This window comes from Dendrobates tinctorius, unplaced genomic scaffold (genome assembly GCF_039654945.1).
Source record: "Dendrobates tinctorius isolate UK_male_01 unplaced genomic scaffold, ASM3965494v1 ptg000293l, whole genome shotgun sequence".
Lineage (NCBI taxonomy): Eukaryota > Metazoa > Chordata > Amphibia > Anura > Dendrobatidae > Dendrobates > Dendrobates tinctorius.
The window spans coordinates 23,291,251-23,305,762 of record NW_027361960.1 but is presented as its reverse complement, the minus strand read 5'-3'; the positions used below and the strand labels follow the sequence as shown (position 1 = coordinate 23,305,762).

At 40.4% G+C, this 14,512-nt stretch overlaps 1 protein-coding gene across 4 annotated transcripts in view; it reads right to left on the bottom strand.

Moving 5' to 3' along the window:
• The window catches only part of AGPAT4 (1-acylglycerol-3-phosphate O-acyltransferase 4), a 186,207-nt gene that overhangs the window by 29,852 nt on the left and 141,843 nt on the right, over window positions 1–14,512 (bottom strand). The gene's annotated exons all lie outside the window — the stretch shown is intronic.

The following is a 14,512-nucleotide window of genomic DNA, read 5'->3' as shown; positions in this document are numbered from 1 at the left end:
TCATCCTGCAGTTGCTGAGTGACATTCGAATAAGATGAAGGTCATCCCTGTCAGTGGAGAGTCGTTTTCGCCCTCTGAAGGTCTGTAGCTTTGTTGTCCCCAATGTCTGCTGCTTGACCTTTTCGTAATTGACTACCGTCTTAGAAATTTTCAGGATGGAGGCAACATATCGCTCACTGTATCTCTCTGCTAGTAAAGCTAGAATTGAGCCCTTCTTTTCCTCACTCAAGACTTTTCTTTTCAACTCCTTTGGCATGGTTAAAAGTTATTTTTTCATTCCTATTACTTTTGGGATATTACTAGCACTTGTTTTGTCATCCAGCTAGTCCTATTGCAAGACGATTGTGAACACCACAGCAGGGTTTTTTATATTTTCATTTGTTAAATAAAATTTAGTTCAGGTGATCACCTAATCAGAAGCACATTAAGTAGAATGAGGTGTACTCTGGTTGGAATGCAATGGCTGTCAGACATGTAGAGAAGCTAATGTTTACAAAACTTTGCAGTGGTCTCTTAATTTTTGCCATATATATATATATATCTATATATATATAGATATATATATATATATATATATTGGACAAAACTCAACAATGCAAGTCAATGGCTGCCAGCGAGAAAAAAAACAGACGGAACACAGACCATTTGCCATTTAATTATTACACATACATCTCAAAGGAACCAAAAAATTGCATCAGCCAAGCACAGGAAGTTCACAACCAGAATGTGGGACAGTGTCTTGCTTTTCTTTCTATGTTTTTCAGGTTTACATTTGTGGACTACGTCGGATTCTCTGGACTGCATTGGATTTGGTGGAATATGTGGGACTTGAATGTTTTTTTCTTTTAAGAAATTGGTGAACCAAGGAAAGTGTCAGTGAGTGTTTATTTAAATAAAGTATTTTAGAGTGTTTATTTTTTATTAGTGTGCTAGAAATGCGGGGTGTCTGATAAACACCCCTCCATTACGAACGCCATTGCTTGATGCCAGCTATAATTTTTGACAAATCACAGTTGACATCAACCCCAAGCCCCATTGATGAGCCATTTCAGGGGTAGCTGCAGGCTAGTATTTTTAGGCTGGTAAGGGCCAAATAGCCAGGGACCTTCCCAACCTGATAATATCAGCTCACATATGTCTGCTTTACCTTTGCTGGTTTCATAAAATAGGGTTGACCACACGTCGTTTTCTTTCATTTATTTTTTTTATTTGGTTAAACAAGCTTAAAAAACTGTAGAATAAACTCCACATGAAAATCACAAAAGGGTGCAAGTTTACAATATAAAGGGGGCTTGTAAAATTATACAGCTGAAGGATATCTATCTAATCTATCCATCTTTCTATTTATTATCTATTATATTTCTAACATCTTCAAATCATCTATTTATCTATCTATATCTTTACTAGCTGAGGAGCCCAGCGCTTTTATTGCACTGTAAACCGCCCCCCCAAAAATAAAAACAATAATTGAATTGATGGTTTTTGTTCATTCAGCATCTAAAAAATCAGAATAAAAAGTATTGAACATTATGTTTTGTGCCCCAAAATGGTAACAAAAAACTCTCTAATTTTTACTGTGATAACAGCAAAACATAAAAAAAATAAATCTGGTATCGCTGTAATCACACCGTTCCAAAGAATAAATCCGCCTTATTACTTACAATTCTTCCACTACTGTCTATCTGTTCATATCACCTCCCATAAATCAGAACAAGGCTTGGCTCACATCTATCCTGCGCTCTTCACTAAGCGCTTACCTTGGGGTTTCTGTGTAAATCCCAAAATGTGTAATTCAGGCAAAACTTCCAATGAAACCATTCACTTATGGGGCAGAAGGAGTCACTTTGGACACAGAGTGGCTCAGTGGTTAGCACTGCAGCCTTGCAGCACTGGGGTCCTGGGTTCAAATCCCACCAAGGACAACATCTGCAAGGAGTTTGTATGTTCTCCCCATGTTTGCGTCGGCCTGCTCCGGGTACTCTAGTTTCCTCCCACATTCCAAAGACAATACTGATGGGGAATTTAGATTGTTAGCCCCATTGAGGAAAGTGATGAGAATGTGTGTAAAGCACTGAGGAATATGATAGCGCTATATAAGCAATGCATAATAAATAATGATCATTTTAGGCATCTTTTTCACGTACAAGTTTGGTTGACCACTGATCTGTGTACGCCTAAAAAGATAGATGCCACCGATACAAATGGCAAATGTAGACCAAAGTGTTTCCATTTGCTTCATAGATAGTGTTTTTAAGGGGGTTTCGTCTGAATCGCATTTTTTGTGGGACCTACACGGAAACGACGTAAGCATAGAATGCAAGAATGTGATCCCAGCCTTATACCAGAAGTGATCAAAAATTGTTATGTACCTCAAAATGTTACGAATAAAAAACTCAATTTATTCCGCACAAAATCAGCCTCCCCCCGCCCTCAGATCTGTCATCTGTCACTGGAAATATAGGGGCTCCCACGTTACTGGTAGATCAAAGACTCTGGAAAAGTGACACTGCTCCCACCACCTCAAATAAAATCCAGTGAAATCTGCGCTCCTAAATTCAAATACCCCACAGTGCCGAAACCACAGTAAGCAGCCACATGTATGGCATTATTGTAGCTGGGAGAGCTCAATTAACAATTTATGGGCTGTGTGTCTCCAGAAGCACAAGCTGGGCACAATGTATGGGTTTGCTACCATAAATGGATGCTCAATACATGGGCACTAAACTGGCAGAATTGCAATTCTCCAAAAAAAGCACCTGGCATGGATGTTATAAAATAGTCCCTGCAGCCGTAGATTAATTCATTGAGAGGTGCACTGTCTACAATGAGGTCACTTTTGGGGTTTTCTGCTGTCCTGGCAACTTAGGGGCTCTGGAAATGTCACCCATAAACTGTTCTAGGGCTCCAAAAGCCAAATAGAGCTCCTTCCAACTCAGCCCAGTAGTTTGACAACATATGAGGCATCATAGCGTTTGGGAGAAATTGCGCAATAAAATTGTTGTGTCCAGTTTCACCTATTAACCCTTGTGTAAGTGACAAATTTGCAACAAATAAAAAAATTACATTTTTACCACTAAAATTTTATATTGCCACATCCCAGTGCGATACAATTTTGTGAGGCACCTGTCCATTGAAAATGCTCACTACACCCCTAGTTAAATTCCTTAAGCAGTGATGTTTCCATTATGGGGTCAATTGTGGGGGTTTCTGCTGATCTGGCATCTCAGGGTCTTGCCTAATGGAGCCCACAATATGCTCAAAAGAAATCTGCTTTTTAAAAGTCATGTAGCTCTCCTTCCCATCTGGTCCTTGCCGTGTGTTCAAACAGTAGTGTACAACTACATATGGGCTACTGCCATGTTCAGTCAGTAGAAACTGCATAACAAACTATGGGGTCCATTTTCTTCTATTACCCCTCATGGAAATTATACATTTGGTGCAAAAACAGTATTTTGGTGGAAGAAATGTAATGTTTTGTTTTCACATCTAAATGTTATAAAGTTTCGCAAATCACCTGTAGGTTACAAATGCTCAGTACACACCTATATGACGTCTTTGAGAGGTATAGTCTCCAAAGTGGGGTTACGTGTGCAGGGTTTATGCTACTTTGTCATTTCAGGGGCTCTGCAAATACAAGATGGCATTCACAATCTATTCAAGTCAAATTTATGCTCCAAAAATCAAATAGTGCTTTCCTTTCTGAGCCCTGCCATGTACTTAAACAGCAGTTTACTCACAGCAGTTTTGAAGTATTTGAGGGGTGCACTAGTTAAAGTGGTATCACTTTTGGGGAGTTTCCTGTATATAAGCCATGAAAGTCCATTTTAAATCTGAATAGGTCACTAAAGAAACAGGTTTTGTAAAGTTCTTGAAAAAATGAGAAATTGCTGCTAAACCTTTAACTTTTTTAACATCCTAACAAAATAAAATGAGGTTTAAATGATGTAAAGTAAATTAGACATAAGGAAAATGTTATTTATTAAATATGTATAGCATGACTAACAGTTTTAAGGATATAAACATTGAAAATTGCAAATTTTTCAACATTTTTGCCAAAATTCAGCTATTTTCACAAATAAAAGCAAAAAATACTTACCTAAATGTACCACTAGCAAAGTTCAATGTGTCATGAAAAAACAGTCTCAGAAATACTGGGATACAGGATTGAAACTGTTCAGATTTAAAAAAAATTTGGCCTGGTCGTTAAGGTTAAAGTTGGCTCATTCACTAATGGGTTAAGCAATTTTTATCCTGGGGGATAGTTGAAAAAAAAACCTATCTATCCCCACAGGAAAAAAGTTATATACACATTTTACTTTTTACATGATAATTTAATATTCTAGTTTGGCAACTGAACAGTACGCATACTGTTGTCTGTTGCAGCAATTTTAGGCATTGTTCCTATTTCCTGGAATTTGTTTTCACGTGGTCATTTTTAGTCATGGGGAATTAATGTGCTTTAACCCAAAATTTGCAAACAAATTTATCACAGCAAATCAAGACATTTAACTGTGCAGGTCTGTTTTGCCACAACTGTTTAAATTGGAGACAATTTCATGCCACATTGATATTAAAGGCAAGCTATTGTTGAATTATCTTTTTAGCCTGTTACGTGGATCCTGCCTAGAATTTGTTGGCAAATTTAGTATTTTTTGGGTTGGCTAAGTGTTACAAATGTCTGCAAACAAATTGAACATTTTACTACAAAATGTCCAAAAATGTATGTTAAACCTAAACATGTCACTGGCAACAGACAAGATAACATGATAAAAAAAATAAAAATAACATGAAAAAAATGCAGGAGCTGCTAGTAGTAGCAAAACCACCAGCACTCCTAGTAGCAACCGTCCAGGCAGTTGTAGTACCATACGCAGACCACACTTTGCCTCTTTTTCCTCTAGCAATTATGCTATTGGTAAGGAAGAAAAGGGCATAATGCAGTATGTGTTATATCAATCACAGCAAGATGATGTAGCTTCTGACAGTGACACTATCAGCTAAAGTAAATGTTCTGCTTAGTTCAATTCCTCTACCATAACATTTTTAATGTTGTTCAGAGCTGAAATTCACTTCTTTCTGTTCTGCTCCATAGTTCATAAACCACAGCACCCTGTGGCTAAGGAAAATACTACGCCAGAACATCTTTCAGTTGATTTATTGGAAGAGACACAGGGCAGGTGATGTGTGCCTGAAAGGTCATCTGGCAAAATCTGCTTGTTCTGCTGTCAGCTATGGAGCAGTTGATGTTGCAACTGTTGTTAAGGTAAGAGGCTCAAAAGTACTTGAAAGCTGTGGTGGTGGTCATGGTGTTGATGAGTCCTATGTGCGGGCATCTTGTGTGTGTGATTTATTTTCCACGTTACCAGAGAGAAAATCTATTGCAGTGTGCAGGCTGTGCTATTGGAAAATAAGCAGGATATATCCTGGGACATATCAATTAGCAATTTCATTACTCCATCGACACATGAAATGGCACTACCTCTTCATGTAGAGGTAGCAAAATGACCAGCAAGATGAGGCAAGGCTCAAGCGGTCCGTCTTCATCTCTTCATGGTTGTATTTCTGGTAACCGTCAAAATTAGTGACATGTGTTGTGAGTTCATTTTCCCCTTCACCATTGAGGTCTGATGAACTCCCTCTTCTGGTGAAGGAAGGTAGTGAGGCTGATTACCAAGCACCTGTGCAGGATGATGATGACTGAGTGACTGGAATTGCTGACTGGATATAAGGCAGCCGACGCCCTTCTGCCTTGCTGGTGATCAATGTCAATTATTTACCTACAGCTGATGCTAATGATTAAATTGGTCATACCATCAGCATCACTTTCTGACTGTCTACTGTCTGTTTTCTACATCACTCTATTGCTGCCCGTGCAGATGACCAATACTCAGACTGGAATGTACTCCCTGTCCATCATGTAATCTTTACTGTACTTTGCTGGCCCCCACTGCCTCAAGTCTCCTTCTCTATCCCATCATAATTCTCTTCTTTTCTTTACTTCCCCTAGCTAGATAGTTTAACTCTGACATTGGACGTACTAGTATGTCCTATTTTTAAGTGCGTTCTCGCAAATAAATGTACTAGTAAGTCCTGGAAATCATGTAGGCACAGATCGTCTTTGAGATCTCAGCTTAAGTGATAGCTGAGCCCTTTCTGCCCTAGCCAGGGGCGATGACCGCACTGCCCTCGGCTGTTTGATCCTCTAAATGCAACGATCAATAGCGATCACAGCATTTAGAAGGCTAAGAGAGGAAAGAGGCTCCCTCTCCCATCTGATAGTCACTCCCAAAGGCCCAATGCATGTCATGCCAGAATTAGGTCAAATAATACCAGGAGCATGGTCTAAAGGGCGTTTTGTTAGTGTAACACTGACGAGTATAATCCATTGCAGTACATGTGTATTGCAATGCTTTATATCAATGATCAGAGTAATAAAAGTAAGTTACTGCCCGTAGATGGACTAAGTAAAAAAAAGTAAAAAAAGTTTCTTAACTAACCCTAACTCTAACTCAAACCCCTAAATTCCATGGTTAAAAAAAAAAAACGCATATGCAAAAAAACGCTTACATGAGCATGCCAGTGCGCACATATGCGCATCCATAGGCTATAATGGCCCTTTTTAGCGCAAAACGTGCGCATATGTGCGCATGCGCTTTTTTGCAGGGCCAAAAAATGCAACATGATGCGTCTGGAAAATCCAATCGCACACCCCAAAAAAACGCAGCGCATGAAAATCGCATACATGCGCTTACAAGCGCGCAAGTATGCGCACCCATGTTAAAGATAGGGGAAAAAACGCATGCGCAGGTTAGCGTTTTTTTCCAGCGCTAAAAAACGCAAATGTGAAACCAGCCTTAAAATTGTAAAAATATTTTTTTTAAAAATCAGAAAATAAAGAACACAAAAAAGAAAAAATTAAACCAATAAATGTTTATTTAAGTAAAAACAGAGATAAACAAAAAAGTGCGCATATTTAGTATCACTGAAAGACCTGACATATAAAACTGTCACACTAGTAAACAATTTCAGTGAGCCCCTGTAAAAAAAAAGATAAAAAAGTGGCCAAAAAATATGCTTTTTCATCATACAGCTGAATAAAAGTATAATAAAACACGATCAAAAAGTCTAATGGAAATAAAAGCCTTTACTGACTAGGTTACAGGGGGACAGAAGAAAATTGACATAGGGTCCCCCTATAAAATCTAACCAGCCAAAGGATAGGCAAACAGCTGTGGGCTGATATTAATAGCCTAGGAAGGGGCCAAGGATATTGGCCCCCTCCCAGACATAAAGCATCAGATCTCAGCTACCTCAGAAAAGGTGACAATAATAAGCCGGTGTTTCCCACACTGTCACAGATGACAGAGTGGGAAATACCATAGGAAGTACGTGAAAATGCAAACAAAAACTCAGCAAATATGCAAACATTTTTATACCTGCGTTTTTGCTGCTGATTTGACTGACTCAATTGAAGTCAATGGGTGAAAAACGCTGCAGAAACACACAAAGAATTGACATGCTGCAGGAAAAAACACACTGCAAATACTCAAAGGAAATTTACTGATCATGTTCACAGCACTTTAAGATTGTCATTGAATTAGCTTGCATAAGGATTCCCTAGCATTTTTGGCTCATTTCCCAGGGGAAAAAATGCCACAAAAACGCATCAAAAATGCATCGGGTGCAAACAGACTTAGGCCTTCTAATTTCGTAAGAAAAAAAATTTGATGAAAAAATGATGTTGATGTAAAGTAGACATGTATTAAATATTACTAATTAACTATTTGGTGTGGTATAACTATCTAGTTTAAGGTCATAAAATTTCAAAGTTTGAAAATTGCTAAATTTTACAATTTTTTTTTACAAATTGTAAGTAAACGCAAGTCATATCAACCTAAATTTATGAAGTACAACATATCATAAAAAACTGTTAGGAACGGCGGAACGCACTAAATAAAAATAAATAATAAAGTTCGTTCGCCGCTCGGGGTCCACCGTGCAGTAGGTGATATAACCGCTGCTAAGTGGTGGCAGGAGCAATATGGCAGTAATGCGCTCAGGGTTAACGTCATCCAGGTGCGCAGAGCAGTCTCTGTTAAGTCACAGGAATGCCAAATAAATACTAATACAAAACACAGAGCCTGTTGAGGTCACAGTACTCAGTAAAAATACACACACCGTATCAGGTCACAGGAGTAGCCCAAGACAGTGGCACTACGTCCGTCTAGATCTACCGTATGTGCAGCATCGCAGCTGAGGACGCTAAGGAGGGCTGCTACTGCAGTGCACCGTGGACACTGCCGCTAAACGACAAAGCTAAGACGCAAGCGCAATGTCGGACGCTAGCAGCTGTGGATGTTGCAGTAGAGGAGCGCTGGCGCTGATTCTAAACTCAATCCCTAACCACATACGTAATATCAGAGGGAAGGGGTTTTATAATGAGTCATTCACACGAATCATACGTCCTCATACACACAGCACCAAGTAAGACTATACTAGCGCATGGCGGAACAGCCATGCGCGCCTTTTATAGCAGCCGGGACCTTCTGCAAGCTTCCATATCTCTGAGATGGACCAACGAGATCTGGAGCAGGACCTGAGCACATGACTCCCGATCTCCAATGGGAGATCGTCCCATGAGCATGCTCAGTAGGAGGACAGAAGGACTTAGTCTCAGGAGAGTTTTGCTGCAAGGCAATCTCCTCTGCAATCTCCTCTGCAGTAGATAAACAGCAGGAGACTGCAGAATGTGAGGGTCTGGATCCCTGCAGAGTAAACACAGAAATCCAATGCCTAACAAAAACAGTCTCAGTATCACTGAGATATGTTGAAGAATTTCAGAGTTACTATCACATAAAGTGCCACTGGTCAGAATTTAAACATTTAGCCTGGACAAGAAGGTGAAAAAAGGCTCGGGGGTGAAGGGTTAAGGTAACTTGGACATTATTAAGACTATGTTTACACTGCAGAGCTTAACATGGGTTCAATACAAATCTAGACCTCTGAATGCTATACATGTATTTTTGGGGTAATGAGATAATTTTCAGTATTCCTATTTGAGGCTACTTTCACACTTGCGTTTTTTTGTGGTGCGTTTTTTGCGCACACAGATGCATGAAAAAAACGCATACAAACGCTGCGTTTTTTTCAAGCATTTTTATGCGCATGCAGGAAAAAATGCAGCGTTTGTATGCGTTTTAGTGCGTTTGCGTTTTTTTGCACATTGTTTGTCCTCACCAAAAAAACAAACTAGATATACACACGACCAATGTGACGTCAGTGGCGGTGTGGTATGTTAATATATAGACCCTGTCTACAGTATTCTTCACATTTGCTTGATTTTTCTCATGTCAACATGGATCTGCGCTGGAAGAGTTTTCACTTCAACTTGGATTTGGACATCGCGATGGCTATGGCATTTGCAGTTGCTTGCCATGAACAAAGGAAGAGAGAGACAGCGGAGATGGCAGCGGCGGCGTATGTAGATACATCCGATTGTTGAACTCCGGGAGAGCCGTGGGGCATACCACACCCTCTACAGTGAGCTACAGGCAAACCTGGAGAAATTTACAGATTATATCCGGATGTCCCAAGAAAGCTTCTGGGATTTGCTGGCTCGTGTCCAAGAATCCATCCGGAGACAGGACACACAGCTCCGTTGTGCGATTCCTCCTGAGGAACGGCTCCTGGTGACATTACTGTACGTAATATTTAAAAACCAAGGGGTGGGGTCTGATGGTTTTTTTTTTACATGTACTGTTCAAAACCTGCGCTAATTATTTTTTGTGAATGTACTAATTTTTTATTTTATAGTTTTAAAAAACCATATACAGAAATATTAATCTTACTTCTTTCTCTGTTTCGCAGATTCCTGGCGACTGGAGAGACCCTATCTTCACTACACTTCCAGTACCGTATTGGAATCTCCACCTTGTCTGGAATTGTTGCGGACACCTGCCGCGCTCTCTGGAACGTTCTTTGTCCAGAATTTATGCCACTGCCCACCGCTGAAAAGTGGATGGAAATTGCTGACAAATTCTGGACAGTCTGCAACTTCCCCAACTGTTTGGGAGCTGTTGATGGTAAACACATACGGTTCATCAATCCCAAAAGAACTGGATCTGAGTACTATAATGACAAAAAGTACTTTTCAATAGTACTCATGGCCATTGCGGATGCCGGATGTATGTTTGTAGCAGTGGACATTGGAGTATTTGGCCATGGTAATGACTCCCAGGCTCTTAAATACTCAGACATGGGCCGGAGATTGTATGGCAACCAATTTAATTTCCCTATGCCACGGCCTCTTCCCCACACCGAAGCTCCGCCACTGCCCTTTGTAATGGTTGGGGATGAGGCTTTTCAAATGTGCCAAACCTACTGAAACCCTACTCCAGCCGTGACTTGGACCACACCAAAAAAATCTTTAATTACAGGCTGACCAGGGCCAGAAGAACTGTAGAGTGTGCTTTTGGGATTCTTGTCTCCAGATGGCGAATTCTCGGCACAGCCATTAATCTTAAACTTGAAACAGTGGATGAGGTGGTGAAGGCGTGTGTGGTTCTACATAATTTTGTGATGGCTAAAGCGCACCCGACCTTTGAACTCGATGATGCTGCTCCTAACCCATTGCCTGAATTCACTCAGCACCCTCTCAGGTCATCCGTTGAAGTTGGCCAAATGAAGGACCAATTTGCGGCCTACTTTATCTCTGATGTAGGACGGGTGCACTGGCAAGATGAAATGGTGTAAAAATGTTTTTGTGTGTGTATGTTAATAAAAAACCTGTTTTGATACCAGTACCGAGTGCACTATGTTTTTTATACTCCAATAAAATAAAGAACTTCCCATGTATACCTGTGAATTCATGATGTTCTCACACCTGGGCAGATAAATACACATATGAGTTAAACTGCAGCATCACTAGTCTGAGTGAAATATTTTGGTATGTAAGCAACACTGCAGGTTAAATATGATATGTGTATTAACCAGGCCATGATTTATAAATAGTTATGATTAGAGTTGAGCGACTTTGGTAGGATCGGGTTTCATGAAACCAAATTCGTTTCAAATGAAACTGGTCTGACTAGTGGAAAAAAAGTCGGAATTTCGTTCAAAACCTGACCGCAATGCAAGTCAATGGGGAATAAAAGTCTGCATTGAGTGGATGAATGTAATCCACTCAATGACGACTTTTATTTCCCATTAACTAACATTGTGGTAGGGTTTCGAACAGTTTGTGTTTCATGAAACCAGATCCTAGTCGGTCAACTCTAGTTATTATACTAGGCCTTGGTATTGAACATATGACGTGTATTTTACCCATCAGTAGATTCAACACGCACGTAATTAGAGTATGTTGTTAATTACAAGGTATATCTATAATCCCCCTTGCCTAGTATCACAATAAGTGAAATGAGGATGGTAAAAACAGCCAATCCTCAAAACACTTTTTATGACACCTTGCAAAGTTTAAGGCGCATTGTGTGTATGGCGCAGTGTGTGTAGGCGGCGCCAAAAACATTAATCAAACTTTGTTATGGTGAACCAGAAATTTAAATTTATTTTTAAACAAAAAAATAATAATAAAACTTTATTTTTTTCTGCGTTTGGGGGCAGATGGTTGCAAGTTGGGGGTGTGCAGTGAAGATGAACAGCTTATAGTCGATGAAGGTGTTCTAGGGGAAGGGGCAACAAAACTTGTGGGGGAAGGGAGTCCAGTTATGGGAATGGAACTAGACACACTAGGAGGAGAGGACAGAGGTTCAGCTACAGTGGTCCTAACTGTTTGTTTCCTTAAACTGGCCTGCCTGGACCTACTTGGGCCGAATGCCCGCCTTAATTGTTGGCGCCGCCTGGAACTTGGGGCAAATAAGGAATGTGGGTCCCCCGTCTGCTGCTGTGGCTGCTGCTGTGCCTGCTGCTGCTCTTGTGGCTGGCTGCTGCTGTTGCTCTGTGGTGGTGGTGGCAGTGCTCATCCTTGCAGGAGGACTGGTGGCGGCAGTGATGGTCCAGGTTTGCGGAGTGTTTGCTGCAGGGCTGTTCCATGTTTGAGGAGTGGTTACTGTGGCTGTGCTCCAAGCATGCATGGGGGTGGCGGTGGTGCTCAAGACAGGAGCAGCGCTTGCCATGGTGGTGTCGGTGAAGTGACGAGCAGCACTCAGACTTGTGGTGGTGTAATGGTGGGTGTCCTGGCTTTGAATAGAGGTGTTCGTGCAGTGGTATGCAGCACAAGTCGGTAGTGAGGTGAAGCGAGTCAATGGTGGCACAGTTGGAAATGACACCACTGACTGCTGTCCGTACCGATTATGCTGCATAGCCTGCAAGAAAGCATTGTTGCAGGCCTGCAGCACACTCAGTTGTTGCTCAGGACTAAGGTGTTCCGCCATGCCCTTTTCAATCTTACTAAAAAAATGGTGCGCTGGTCTGTTGAGGTCGGCCTCCAGACGGTCAAGGCGCTGTTTGACAGAATGGAAGCGGTGTTCCATGTGGTTAAAACCACGTTCCATGAGTGAAAAACTGCTTTCCACTCTGTCTGACAGGGACTTGAGGCTGGCATTAAAGGCCTCGCTCAAGTGCATAAACTCGGGCAATACATTCCTCTCCAAGGCCCTCTGCCGCTGGCCGGTAGTGCCCGCATAACCAGTGGCAGAGACCTGGGACAGGGGAACACCTGATTGACCTGCTTCCTGGTCAGCAGCTGTTTGTGTTGCTGATGTGCAAGGTGTTTCCTGGCTGTCGGATGGCTGAGATTGGTCCGAGGTCGTCCGATGTAAATGTAAATGACTGTTGAATAAATACTGCTTATGTATGGAAAAAAAGGAGACCAAATATTTCTACTTCAAAATCTATCCTTAAAATGAAAAAGTTCACAATAAGTGCCACTGCTAATTAGAGATTAGAGGATCGATCCACGTAGAATCGACTTTTGAGTTGGATTTCTTAAATTGACAGGTCCCCACGAATACAACCAGTTTGCGATGATCTGTGATATACTGCAGCAACAGTACATCACAGATCTCTCTCTGTCTTACTCTTCTCTAAGTTGCAGAAAACATGGGAAGACATTATCCTGAGAGAGATCATTGGAAACAATAGATACCAACATTGTTAATCTGTCATCATATATCATTGAAGCAGCGCACACATGACATAATCCCGATGTGTAAGTTTCACACCAACTTTTTATTTTGATTTGTATGACAGTATTCTTGCATCATAGCAAGTTGTAAGGTCATTGATTAACTGTTGAAAGGGTTGTCAAGGTTTGAAATAAACAGTCAGGATTGTCCAGTATTACCCCTGAGAGTGGGCAGTCACACAATTTGCATACTTTCGCTCAAATTCTAACAGGAAGTGCTCGCCCCCACTCAGTGCGCTTCCATTAAGCGAGGGTAGCAAGTCTAGTCGGCATGTGACTGCACATATGCAAATACTATACCTCACATGGCTCTGTTAATGAAAAAATAAAATAAATATAGCAGTCAGAAAATGGTGTAAAAAAATATTATGACACAGAAGAGTATATACCGGTATGTTTGCTATTGGTGTAATTGGAATGACCTGTAGAACAAAGATAGCTTATTATATATAGTAAATGGTGAACACAACATTTATAATGCGACTTACAATGTGTGCATCACTGTTTCTGATCCATTCTTTCCCACAAATTATTAATAGAAGAGTATTAGATAGATGTACACAAAAGGCGCCACTCAAAAATACAGCAATACCCAAAAAATAAATAAATAAAGCCCTCACATGGCTATGTTAAAAAATAAAAAAAATATTGGCTGTTAGGATAAGATGAATAAATAGTGATAAAAATTTTTTTGTTCTATCAGGCCTAAATAAACTTGGTTTGTAAACGGTTAACATCATATGATTATGCAGTGTAGTTAAGGGTTCATTTACTTAATTTTTATTTTAAGAAATTTGTCTGGAACATTATTTTGAGGCCTTTACTAATATATAAATCTTACAGGAACAGCTTTCCCATATGTAGTGCTTTTTTTTAGTGGGGAAGGCTGATGGACAGGTCTGGTCACATGACCCTCTATCAGTAGCCATTTTGAGAACTGGATAGCTGTACCGTCTGCGGGGAAGGCTGGACTAGTAAGTTCAGGAGGAGACCCTCTAATAGATAACTTAGTAAGTGCTACAAAATCAGTCCTCAACACATTTCGAAAATAAATTTTAAAGTACAAACCCCTTTAAATTCTCTGAACTCTGGATTGTGATATTGTGATGCATTAGCAATGCCCATTCTAGTTGTCTTTAAGTTCAATGTAGAAGTGGAACTTGTTATGATCAAGATGATTTTGATCTGCTGATACGCCAATCCAGGATTGAAACAAATCACATTCACATAAGAATTATGGCCTCCAATTATCAGGATCGTTCACATTAGATTTGATATCCCCAAATTTATGGCTTTGAGACCTCAACAAATCCAGATGAAAAAAGCCAATTTTGAAAAAGTAGCCTTGTTGCCAGTATTTGTTTTGCACTG